Genomic DNA, 13,971 nt, shown 5'->3' on the forward strand with positions numbered 1-13,971 from the left:
TTGCGGTAAGGTGCCCCGTACGTAACACATTAAGCTGAAGTTGATCCGGGTCAATGAATTGTAGTTGTCGTGATTGCAGAGTAATACACCTTACGATTTTTCTTCTTGCGAGTTGTTGATCACTCGGTGAAATTTGTCAAATGACATGATAAGAAATGTTTTCATTTAATAACTATCTCTAAACATGCTTTTAATTCCCCCTTTCACTCAATGTCTGTGGTCAGAATTATTGGCTCACTGTGGGCTCATGCCTTTTTTGGCTAACCGAGAATCCGCCGCTGATTGGAACAGGTGACTATGCAATAGTCAAACACACTTTACATTTTCACATTGCTGAGCAGACAACGGTTTGAAAATTAAATATAAATACTATACTCATCGATATAAAACATTTCCATGGCTTCCACGACACACAATACATGTCAACAATACATAAAAATGTCACGGTTCAATGAACTCTGTTTAGCCTCTTTGATGAAGTAAAGATTGACTGCATTAATTCCTCATTATTCCGACGCTTTATAATTTCATGGTAACGCCTCCCCCCCCCCCCCCCCCCCCCCCCCCCCCCCCCCACCTTTTTAAAAAAAAATTATATGGAGCCCACAGTGTTCCAAAAACGATCTTTTAGTTCAGCCCGCTTTACCCCTGCTCTCACAATGCATACTGCCACGCTTCACCGATTTCTGCTATTCAGTCAGAGCCCTTTGTGGCTATTGAAATTATCAACCTTTGTTATGGTTTTTAAACCTATTTTTAACTATTTTAAAAATGTTATTTATAAATACAAAGTGATTACTTAGAAAAAGGAGAAGATGATTTTTATTCTGATATAATTTCATTAATAATAAGATGTATATAACTTTCACACTAAGCATTAACTTTCAGAGTATTTTTGAAAAAAAATTCACTCAAACATGCATAATAAACTCTTAATTATCTAAAAATTTAAACGACCAAAGTGAAAAAAAAATTCACTAATTAAAAGTCAAAGACTATTTCTAATTACTCACAAAATTTCACATGTGCCGGAAATTTGGTTATTTCACTATTCCGTCTGATATTTGAACCCTCCCATTCAACATTCGACGTCCTTGAGGATTCAATATGCAATTTATCTTGTATTACAACTCCAGATTACAGAATATATTTAGAATGCCATCAAAATACTTTAATATTATATATTCACTTTCTTTAAAAAGCAGATACCCAGCACTTTATCTGTGTTTACAAAAAATTGAATTCATTTTATTTTAAAAGTCATTGTGAAAACTAGTAGAGTCCATTAATACGTCCAAACCCATTTATAAATTAGATATTAAGTAATTTGCGTATTGAGTAATTTGCGTGTCAATGCATGTGTGTGTTTATATTTGTGTATGTGTGTGTGTATTTGTGTTAGAGATGGGGAGTTGCTAGTGTGTGTTGGTATGTGTATGGATCTGTTTAGGTATGAGAAAGAACAAAAAGATTTGTGGTGGAGGATGTAGCTATTGAACGGAGGATAGTTGGAGGGAGAAAGGGATAGAGAGAAAAGAGAAAAAAAGGGGAGGGGATTGAGAAAGCAACATATAACTCAAAATATACAAATAACAGCTCTATTTTTAGAGGAAGTTTAACCACGTAATCTGTCAAATATTTTAAGATGTTTAAGTATTATTTTGTTTGATTCATCAAATTTCCATTTCTCTCTAACTTTCTTTTTTGGGGGGGCACATACGACATGATATCATGAGAAACCTGCAGGAGGTTACTTTTTATTATTGTTTTCAATTGAGATGATTATGTTCTCATTGATTGTGTTCTCTTTTCAATTTTTGAAATTGTTGAATGTAACAATTCACCTCCTTGTTCTCCTAAAAGACCTAGACCAAAAGTATATTTCTTCATAAAAGGTATGCAATGGGTTTCCAATATGTGGTGTTTTGGAAGTACATTTTGAGGAAAGTAATTACGGTATATTGTCATATATTTCTCTATCTTGCTATTAACACTTTCTATTACTGTCTCTGTGACTGGTTTTGTGTGAAAAATTAGTGAATGTATTTCAGAATAAGCTCCATTTATTTCATCAAAACATTTTTTTATAGTTTCAGCTTTATCTCTGATTAATTTATTGTTTGTATACATGTATGTTTTAGAAACAACATTTTCAGTGAGTTTTTTGTAAACGTCTTGTGTGTAATATCTATGGCAATGATTTCCTATGAAGATACGACTATGATATAGTACTTGAGGTATGATTGTGTTTGTTTTTAATATATCATCAAGAGAACTGCAGACTGGCCCATATCGTTCTGACAGTTTCTCTTTATGAACAACTAAGGTTATTTTTTCTTCTGTGATTGGGATCTTAGTTTCCCATTCTTTTTTTCTCTTGAGGCACATCAGAGAGCAATTCACAGGTCTTGTAAGATTCTACAACTGCTAGTACTCTTATATGTTTTCATGTCTCTCATTTTCTTTTCACATTTATAGCATATAACTTCTGAATGTTTATTTTTAAGGTCCGTTCCAATATCAATGTCAAAGAACAGTTTGATTTCATTTTTGAAGTCTTTACAAAAATGTTTTTCCTGTTTTCAGCCTTTTCTTTAACTGTTAGTGCACCTTTAGCACATAAACAACATAGTGAATTGAGATCTTTAAGTGTATCTCAAGTGTATGTTCCCTTTTTACCTGATAGGTGAAACCAAAAAAATAATTTAAAATAAACTACGCTTCGCGCACTAACCGAACTTTCACACCAAAAAGACAATAAAATTTAAAAACTTATAAATTATCAACGAAGGAAATCTATCGTTTGGTTAATGAGATATAACTAATTATATTTGAGAAATCACTTTTCAAAATTCTATTATGTACATACTTTTATAACCCAAGTTACAACATAACCAATAAACTTATTTTGATGAAAATTTCACAATGATGTGCAGCAAAGGAGGGTAAATGATATTCAACTAAAAAATATAATGTTATATTCAATTATCGGGGTGAAAAAATGTTTGAATTAACACAAAAAAAACGGAAGATAGGGATTAGTAAGGAATGCACCCAGGATTAAGATTACCTGCCGTGAAATCACTGACTTCACGGTTCAGTGACTCAGACTAAAAGATCGCTGAGAAGCAATTTGGAACACTGTGAGCCGGTTGCTAACATTGTGTTATTATATCATTCGATTCGTTGGTTTAGGATAATATTTTGTTTAGATTTTATCTAGGTCATAAACAATTTCAGCAGAATTTCGTTTTGTTCGCATAAAGTCCTAGTGTGCTACAAGGCCTACAACTATACGAGTGTCAGTAATTGAATTTAATCCTTTAACCTTCTTTTAACTATACCGTGATCAACTTAGGTATTATCTTTATTTAGTCATATTTATATCCTACCAGTGCCATGAAAACCCAGAATAGTTAGCAATTCGGGTAACACATTTCGTCAAATAATTTGTCTGATTCACTTCTGCTACGATCTCACTGAATTATTTTCGTTCCGGTTAAAATTCTAATCAAATGTGGATGTCGGTATTTTTGGATTAATTGATTGGGAAATGTATACTATCTAAATAATCGATGCCAAATTGAGGATGTAAAGGTTGTACACTAAAGGTATGTTGCCATTTCGCACAGTTAAGATGTGAACTTATTAGGAACGCCACAGTGCGAAATATATTTGGATCGTTAAATAATAATAATAATAATAATAATAATAATAATAATAATAATAATAATAATAATAATAATAATAATAATAATAATAATAATAATAATAATGATAATAGTACTAGACGCTTTTTAAATGTCCTTTTTGTACTAGCACTCTTATAATATCCGTCTCTGCCTGTAGCCGGATACTCATTCACACCTGAGTCGAGTGGAGTAATGCGTTTTAAGTGCATTCATTAGAATTGTCCACGATCACTGTCACCCATCTAGTCATTGACCACGCTTAACATCGCTTGACTGTTGTGGCAAGACGAAACAATATACCGCTGAGCGATTACGTCACGCTTTAAGAGACAACATTTATTGCTGTCGATAAATAATATGTCATATTTTTGACAAGAAAATCTGAATGTAGCATCCAAAGCATCCAGACATATTGCTGTTTATTTAAGCGTATTATTATATCGATATTACTGCAATGGAGAATTTCTTGTGTTGGCTTTAGAGTTTGTTTTTAAAAATTCCATTTCAATAACAATGGTTACTAGGAACGAGTATACCAAGATATGGTCGTTTAATTTGTATGGCATTCCTCGGGTTTTGCCATTTAGATTGCTTCAGTTTCTTGTATTGAAATCCATGTGCCCATCTTTCGATTTATAACTCTCTCTCTCTCTCTCTCTCTCTCTCTCTCTCTCTCTCTCTCTCTCTCTCTCTCTCTCTCTCTCTCTCTCTCTCTCTCACTCTCTCTCACTTTCTATCTGTGTCTCTCAATCTATCTATCCCCCCCCCCCTCTCTCTCTCTCTCTCTCTCTCTCTCTCTCTAAATGCCAAAAAATATGTCACTTCAAGATTATTATGTGCGGACAAAACATGCCAAATATTGCTCTGCTGTCTGACTGGATTTTAAGTGTTGTATCAATGTTTTTATTTTATTTCTATTGGCTAAATAAGGGTTTTGAACCCTGAACGTTCAAGGATTTTGTAGTTTGTTCTTTCTCGAATCTGTTACATTCAATTTTGTTAAGGAATTTGAATGTATGTGTGTGTGTGTGTGCATGTGTGTGTGTGTGTGTGTGTGCGTGCGTGTGCGTGCGTGTGTGTATGCTTCTTCTTTTGTTCTCCATCGGTGGTAGAATGAAATCTGACGTTTACTACCCCCACTGTCGTCATATTTTATTACAGTTACAGTAGACCACCAACCATGGCTGGCTTTATGATGTATTGTTCTTTCCTTTGTCTATTTTGATGATATTCCATTTGGTTTTGTTGTAATATTGATCAAACCCCCTTTAAAAACCTATCATCTTGTGGTACAATAATATATTTTTATGGCAATGAAAATCACAGGTTTATATGTGTGTTTGTGTGTGTATGAGAGAGAGTATGTGTCTGTGTGTGTGTGCTTGTGTATGTGCGTGTGTGTGTGCGTGTGTGTGTGTGTGCGCGCGCGCTTGTGTGTGCTTGAGTTCAAAACCCTTTACACAATTAATATATTCATTTTGCCTCGTGTAACAACATATCAACATTAAACAAACTATGGAACCCCACGTATTGAAGCTATGCGTCTGCTAAAATACTCACAACATTCGCCAGCCAGATATAACATACTCACACACTAAACTTTGAGTAGCCTTAAACGTTTATAGTCTGATTGATAGAATTTAAAGAAAACTTACCATTAGAATTGCTGTCTAATACAATAACAAAGAGCTGACTGACGTCAATTTCGTTCCATCTATATCCTATTCGTTTAAGAGATGACAAGATTCAATTTGAGGCAGTTTGTCAATACAAAGCACAAATCAAGACATAATTACTAAATAGAAAAAAACAAACCCCAGTATAATGCTACTTATTGCTCTGGATGTTGATGATAATGATGATGATAATGATGATGATAATGAAGATGATGATGGTGATGATGATGATGAAGACGACGACGACGACGACGACGACGATGATGATGATGATGATGATGATGATGATGATGATGATGATGAAGATAAGGATGATGGTGGTGTTTTTTTAACATTATGCTATGACCTTTGTACGTTAATGATTTATTCAATATAGTCTAGAATTGTTTTGATTTTTATATTTATTTTTTATATATTTACTTATTTCTATAGCATTCAAAGATGTGTAACAACTGTCTGTAAACGTTACATAACAAGCCATTTGAGATTATGTAAATTGTGTACTATTGTAAATAATATCAAGACAAGTGTGGTTTGTTTAACGCTACAGAAACCGGGGTGGATTCCTTAAGGTGTAGGGGTAGATATTCAATTTTTCATCGTGTTAATGTCATAAGGGTCTTATTTGGTTTAATTGAAATGATTTTATATGAGATGAGTATCGAGTGGGCCTAATTCATTCAACACATCCAAAATCCATATTTTTGTATTCAAGAGGAAATCAATGTAAAAGGAGGTGAATTAAATCCTCTAATTAAAATAAAGTGCATAATTGAATAAAATCCCCAACAATTGAGACGTATTGAAGCAACAAAAATAACCTAATGGCACCGGGAATTCGGACGGACTCGACAAAACGCATTTTAAAAAGAAACAAATTGGCCACAAAACTAATATAGATAGCAAGCCTTGTCTTGTCAAAAAGTTTCAAACCTGCGGCTTCTATGAAAAAGAAAATTTGAACTTTTTGACAAGTTGGGGGTCATTTTGATAAGTTGAGGTTTGTCATTCTAATTGATTGATCAAAATCAAAAAGAAAAAGTTGTTGTTTTTTTCTTGTCGGAATGTGGCAGACTTGTCCATTATCTTGTCAGAGTTTTCAGTGTTCGAATTGAATTGAATGTATCAATATCCAATATCTGCTTGGGAATGTTAATGGAATGGCGTGGCTGGAAAGATGCAAAACACATTCTATCCACGGGCCTCCCAATTGGAAAGAATGGGAAAAGTTAAGATGGGAGGTAATCTGATTACACCAGCACAGCCTTGCTAAGTCTTAATTCCTTAACCCTCTAATGGCCAGGCCTAATTTGTGACATAACCTCTCCAAACGGTATTAGGTCGAATTTAATCTGATGTCAAAAAATGATATAAAGTTACAATGATTTGAAATGTGAAGTTATAGCTGTTTGTTTTTTGTTGCTGGGGTTTTTTTTCTTTGTTTGTTGTTGTTGTTGTTGTTGTTGTTTTTGTTTTTTGTTTGTTTGTTTTTTGTGGCCGAAAAAAAATTTAAATAATCACCATCAAATGGAATAGAAGCTATAGTCTAATTAACAAAGACAAAAGGGAAACGTCCGTATCATTTGTCGTTGTAATTTAAGTTAAATCGCTATCCCATTTTCTTAGGCGTTTTGGGGCGGTGGGTAACAAGATCTTCCAAATTAGATTCTTTTATCTACTACTACTACTACTACTACTACTACTACTACTACTACTACTACTACTACTACTACTACTACTACTACTACTACTGCTACTACTACTACTACTACTACCACTACTACTTCTCCTGATGCTGCAGCTATTACATAATGCTCTTCTTCTTTTTATTTAAAAGCTAAATTCGTATTCTTATTCTCCTCCTCCGCCTCCTAATTCGTGAGAGGCTGTGGGAGTTGAGAAGCATTTATCTTTTAGCTTTGATTTTCCACCCCAATTCAAGTGTTTCTGGATTTTGTGTAAGCGGCTAGATATTCTTGTTGCTTCTAAAAAATGAATTAAAGAAAATAACATGGCAATGCAGATGAATAAACAGTGACAAACTAACCAACAAGTCATTCAGTATACAAACATAGAAATATATTTTTAAAATTATTTTCTAATTTCGGGGGGAAAATCAATCAACACTGTACTTTTGTGTTGAAATTGCTTATATTATTATCTATAATTATAACAATATTAATTCGCCAAATGGGAGTCATTACCAGTAAACACACTACATGCAACACATGGCTTGGCTGCACAAACTGAAAATTGCTCTATTGAAATTGGGCGATGAACAGGCTGGTTTTTATTGTTGGAATTGATTTATTTGATAATATCGTATCATTATAAGCTTCTTGTCAAAACTGCAAACGTGTAATACGTGTGTGAATGTGTTCCGTGTGTGGGCGTGTACGGGGGAGAGATGGAAGGGATATTATAATGTACGTCCATGTCTGTGTTTGTAGGTGACTGTTAATTTGCAGAGTGAAAGGAGTCGTAAGTCTGTTCTCATAATATCTTGATATTGATCAGATCTATTCAAAATCATGCATTGTAATTTACCGAATAATTTGCTCTAGATAAAAATAAGCTGGCAAAGTGACGGCAAACGTTGGATATCTCTCACTGCTGAGGTAAAAAAAAAAAAAAAGATAAAAAAGTCAACACTGTAATGCAAGAATCAGGAGATTGGACAAGATTGTGATTGAAAAATATAGAAGGTTACTAGAACAGATTCGATGCATGCATCTGTACAGTCTTTCGTACGTCCAACCCCCCTCCCCCTATTTCGCCCATATCAAAGTGACAAAATAGGAGCAGGCACTGGTGTAAGATAAATACCTGAACAGATACACACTTTTCGGACCCATATTGACTAGAAATTTTTACTTGAAATATCAATCGATTTAGATTGACCCCCAAGCTGTCAAAAAGTCTCAGTCCTGAAGCTTCAAGGAGGCTTAAGGCTCATTTCTATTAATCAATGTTTGCAGGAAAAGTGTTTTGGCCAAAATAAACAAAACGATTCTATCAGAGTGTTCCTTCAGAGCCATTTGGGCCATGGACCGGGGTTTATCCTGGGGAGGTTGGACGTACGAAAGACTGTACAAATGCATGCATCGAATCTGTTCTAGTAACCTTCTATATTTTTCAATTACAATCCTGTCCCAATTTCCTGATTCTTGCATTACATCGTTGACTTTTTTTTAAAACCTGAGGAGTGAAAGATATTCAACGTTTGCCGTCACTTTGCCAGTTTATTTTTATCTTCTTCTTCTTCTTATATATATATATATATATATATATATATATATATATATATATATATATATATATATATATATATATATATATATATATATAAATATATATATATATAATTATTATTATTATTATTATTATTACATACTAAACATAGGCATATGGATATTGACCTTTAAGTTATTGACAAAAGAATATATATATATATATATATATAATAATTATATATATATATATATATAGAGAGAGAGAGAGAGAGAGATAGAGAGAGAGAGAGAGAGAAATAAATAAATCAATAAATAAATAGATAATATAGTGTGGACTTAAATAAATGATAAGCTTATTTACAAGACTGGTGACCCAAATGGTTATGGCCTCATTGTTGTATTGGAGATATTGGTGCCGGAAGCTGGAAGAAATAAATTATAACAACCATACAATGAAATAGAATCTTCGATTTAATTTACAAAATTGACGTGGATGTTTCGATTTTCCCTTTGTCAACAAAACACGATGAATGAGACACAAAAGGGATGTCCTGATGGCTCAGTTGGTAGAGCACTCGCTTCACTCGCAAAGGAACCAAGGTGAGTCGCGGGTGAGGCCGAGATTTTTTTCTAACTCCCGCCAACTATGATTAGGTAGCTGGGTCTGTTAAATCTATCGAAAAGTACTTTGCGATAGTATAGCTTCCTATCCAAACGGAAGCAAGCAATTGCTGTTGCCCGTTTCACGTTATAGACACTGGGATTAGCTCCGGCTCCATAGATGGGCCTTATACTTATAGCTCTGAAGGACGACTTCAAGACACAACAGAGGGATGAGAGATAAGAGAATAGCGTTGTCGACATCATTTGTCTCATCACGTATTTGTCTTTGTGATTTAGATTCAGGATTCTATTCCGTTTTTGTATTGGAAATACAATACTATCATACCAACTCAAAATATTATTATCTATTACAGCGGCTATGTGGTCTGGTGGTATGACACTCGCTTTCGGTTCGGAAAGTCCTGGGTTCGAGCCTTGCTCGGCTCATAGCTGAGTCCTTGTAAAATGCTCTTTGCTCACATTCTCTCATCATACTCAGGTGTAAAATAAGTACCTGGCCGTTAACAGCGCTGTATCTGTCGGAAAGAAATTGTTATATCGCCTAACAGGCGCCATGTCTCGTTCTACACGCTACGTGTTGCTGTTGGTCAGGGACTCCTTGTAAAGCGCTTTGAGCACGTTTAGTTGATATTGCGCTATATAAAATCTCGAGTTTTTATTATAGCAATGTAAAATAAAGTCCGAGTTGTGCTACTAGTCATGTGTACTTGTGACTGTGGTAGAGCATACACGACATAATGTATATTTGCTTTTCTAGACGCCACGAAAATAGTTCCAAGTTATTCTCTTTCAGAGAATGATGACAAAATGGTATTTTCCTTTTCCTATAATAATATTATTACTAAAAACATAACATTACCTCACTCCAAGCATTGTCTTGATCTTGTGGGGCAGAAAATCAATAAGTTAGCACAATGTCCGGTTCTTTTCCTGGGCCCGATATTTGAACTGACAAGACTATCAGACTCGTGCGTGCAACCGGTCTGATTTGATCTTAGGGTACCTGGGTACTCAATTACAACTTAGTCCAATGGAGTGCCTAACTAGTGTCTTACTTCAGGACACATAATACAATAGAAAGGTTTATTTTTAGGCAGTTGCCAATATGCTTCACGCATGAATATAATATTTCCAATCAACAAACCAAGTAAGTAAAAGTAAAAGCAAAGCAAACGATAATAATAATAATAATAATAATAATAATAATAATAATAATAATAATAATAATAATAATAATAATAATAATAATAATCATGATGATGATGATGATGATGATGATAATAATAATAATACTGTAAAATTATCTAAAGATTTAATTGAGAGATTAATTGTTTAATAGATTGAATTATAAATTAATAATTAAATAGAATCGTGTGATTAAAAAAAATCATTTGACCTTGTGGGCAACAGATACAACAATTCATATTTATTATGATTATAGATAGTTTGAAGATGACGTCACTCAGGTCTTTGTTATTGTTTTTTGCCATCCGCGTTTATGAGGAATGCTCACTGAACTGTATTAACCCGACTATAAACGTTCATGGATACACACAGTTTTGTGTGTTGGTCCGTTTTACTTCCGGATGGCAATGTTATGAGCTTCTTAGCCAAGCGCATACTATCTATAAACAGGGCATAGCACTTGAACAAGGCGTAGCTTTTCCTTATATTATAATAATAACAACATGTGTTGACATTTAACATGTCCCCCTCACCTCCTCAAATCCCCTTTACTCCACCCTTTTAATAAAAGAGAATAGGTTAGTTTACTGCAGTTTAACAAAAGACATTTTTTAAAAATTTTGGCCGGTCCACACACACACACACACACACACACACACACACACACACACACACACACACACACCTTTTTCAGACTTTTATCTTACACCAGTGCCCGCTCTCTAATTTGTCACAAAAATAGTTTCAAAAGTTGACACTTCAAAGCGTGACCTGCCACTGACCAATAAATTACGTCAAAATGACAGTCTTTTGCCATAAAAGGAAACAAATCGTGAGTTGTATTCAATAGTTAAACCAATGAAATAACTTGTTTCCATGAGCTCTACTAACGACAACTCACTAAGCGGTGAAAAAAACAAATAATGACGTCAAACTGCCAGTCCGTTTGGATTTCAGTGTCAGGGCGTAGCCATCGTTATGTTATAGCCTGATACTGAAACCCAAAAGGACTGGCAGTTTGACGTCATTATTTGGTTTTTGCATCGCCTAGTGAGTTGTCGTTAGTAGTGCTCATGGAAACAAGTTATTTCATTGGTTGAACTACTGAATACAACTCACGATTTGTTTTCTTTTGTGGCAAAAGACTGGCATTTTGACGTCATTTTTTGGTCAGTATCAGGCCATAACTCTACGAAGGCCACGGTCAGGGTAAGGCCATCGGTCAAAGAAGTTTCATATTTGAGACTATCTGTCTGTCAAGTTTAGGGTCACTTGATTCAATCGATAGCCTATAGATAGTTCGAAGTTGACGTCACTCATGTCTTTGTTATTGTTTTTTGCCATCCGCGTTTATGAGTAATGCTCACTGAACTGTATTAACCCGACTATAAACGTTCATGGATACACACAGTTTTGTGTGTTGGTCCGTTATACTTCCGGATGGCAATGTTGTGAACTCCTTAGCCAAGCGCATACTATCTATTTGGTTAAAAGAAATCCAAGCAAAAAGGGGGTAAAACGGCTTTTGCCATAAATTATAGCTGAATAGTTTAGTGGTATCATCGTATATAGATAGTATGAAGTTGACGTCACTCAGGTCTTTGTTATTGCTTTTTGCCATCCACATTTATGAGTAATTCTCACTAAACTGTATTAACCAGACTACTCAAGTTCACGGTTACACATAGTTACACATAGTGTGTTGGCCCGTTATACTTCCGGATGGCAATGTTGTGAGCTTCTTAGCCAAGCGCATACTATCGATACCCACATTTGTGCAGTTAGTATAATATACAAGCAGTCTTTTTAACCCTTTGACGACGACACTAAATTTCTGTCAAATTATATTTCTCTACAGTATTTATCTGGTTATATAATTGAGCAGAAAATAATGTACAAAATATGAAAATAAAAAGAACAAGATGATAAACACCGAATGTTTCAGACTCAAAACCCTTCTTCAGCCGACTGAACGTGCTTAATACTCTTCTGCCGTCTGCATGAATTTTAAGTGATATATTAACATTGCTACTGTTCGTGTTATTGAATGTAAACGGATTTTCAGCCCGAAACGTTCCGTGTTTGGTCATTCGTTCTCTCATGAGAAAACAAAACCAGTTTCGAAATATGGAAGTGAATCATTGGAGAGCAGGCGCAGGCACCAAATAAAAGGTCTGAAAATGGGTAGCATTGGCTATGTGGTCTTGTGGTATGACATTCGCTTTCGGATCGGAATGTCCTGGTTCGAGCCTCGCTCGGCGCTAGTGAGTCCTTGGAAAAGGATTTTTACTCACATTCTCTCACCGTACTTAGGTGTAAAATGAGTACCTGGCCGTTGATAGCGTTGTCTCTGTCCGAAAAAAATTGGAACATCGCCTTACAGGCGTCATGTCCGGTCTTACATGTTGCTGTTGGCCAGGGACCCCTTGTAAAGCGCTTTGAGCACTTTTAGTGGATATTGCGCTATATAAAAGCTCAATTTTAAAGCCCAATATTAGACACGGCAAAGTTTCGATTCCATTTGTTTACTCGTTAGTGATTGGGTAATGGAGTCTTCTGGATCATGGCAGAAAATGTCTTTCGAGAGACTGGCGTCCTGTACAAAGGGTACCGCATACCAAGCATGTAATTTGTTACTGTCTGTACTGAGAGAAATGGGGAACAACTCTGGCCTCATGGCACTAAAAATCTTTAAAGGAACGACTATGATATTGTTTGATTGTTATCTGCTTTTGTTGTCACCACATTGTTGCTATCCAGACAAACTTTTTATTCATTGTGATATTATAATTTGTTCTTCTGTTGCGTCTCATGTCGAAACATTTAAGTGTTCTTGGTGACAAAAAATTTACTGTAGATATCAGTCGATTAAAATGAACCTCAATTTTAAAATAAATTTTTAAAATACAAAAAAAAAAAAAAAAAAAAAACACACACACTCAAAAACAAACAAACAAACCAACAAACAAAAAAAAACACCCGAAAAAAACCCAAACCCAAGACTTTATTTTGATCAAAATGAAAAAAGTGTCTTTTCAAAGTGCATCTGTATTGCCCCGAATGCTGTTGTTTTGTTAAGTCGTGAGATTGTTTGGGTTCCGGAGCTGGATTTTGTCAATAGAAAAGGAAACTCAAATCTGCTGTGAACAATAACGATGTTTATGTAAAATTTAATCAAACGCTATTCGTTCGATCATTTTTCTAGAGTATCAAATGGAAATCGGAACCAGTTGTTCACAGTTATCATTTTATAATGACACATATATATTATATATTATGTGTGTGTGCGTGTGTGTGTGTGTGTATGTGTGTGTGTGTGTGTGTGTGTTTCCCTTATGATGCAGTCTTTTTTCCCCTTTCATTTATGGATTTCTTTTGGTTTAGTAAATGAGGGAGGGGAAATTTTAATTCTTTAATATCACACACGAGATAAAGAGATTCCACTGTTTACCTGTGTGCGTCTCCCTACCAATACTTCACTTATTCCCACAATAACCATCATATGAATCCAGATTTTAATTTCATACATTGCAAATCACAATTTAGTTTGTACCAACAATT

At 34.8% G+C, this 13,971-nt stretch overlaps 1 protein-coding gene across 3 annotated transcripts in view; it reads left to right on the forward strand.

Moving 5' to 3' along the window:
• The first annotated feature begins 3,123 nt into the window (after positions 1-3,123).
• LOC144972569 (xylosyltransferase oxt-like) overlaps positions 3,124-13,971 on the forward strand; it is a 105,873-nt gene continuing 95,025 nt past the window's right edge. Inside the window, exon 1 of one of the 3 annotated variants that reach the window (XM_078913927.1) lies at positions 3,124-3,611. The gene's annotated coding sequence lies outside the window, so the exon portion shown is untranslated. Of the gene's footprint in view, positions 3,612-7,728; positions 7,850-13,971 lie in introns of those variants that run through there. The other 2 variants (XM_078913929.1, XM_078913928.1) reach the window with 2 other exon arrangements.

Source organism: Berghia stephanieae, chromosome 5 (genome assembly GCF_034508935.2).
Source record: "Berghia stephanieae isolate SIO BIC M18660-M18661 chromosome 5, UCSD_Bste_1.3, whole genome shotgun sequence".
In the NCBI taxonomy this organism is placed as follows: Eukaryota; Metazoa; Mollusca; class Gastropoda; order Nudibranchia; family Aeolidiidae; genus Berghia; species Berghia stephanieae.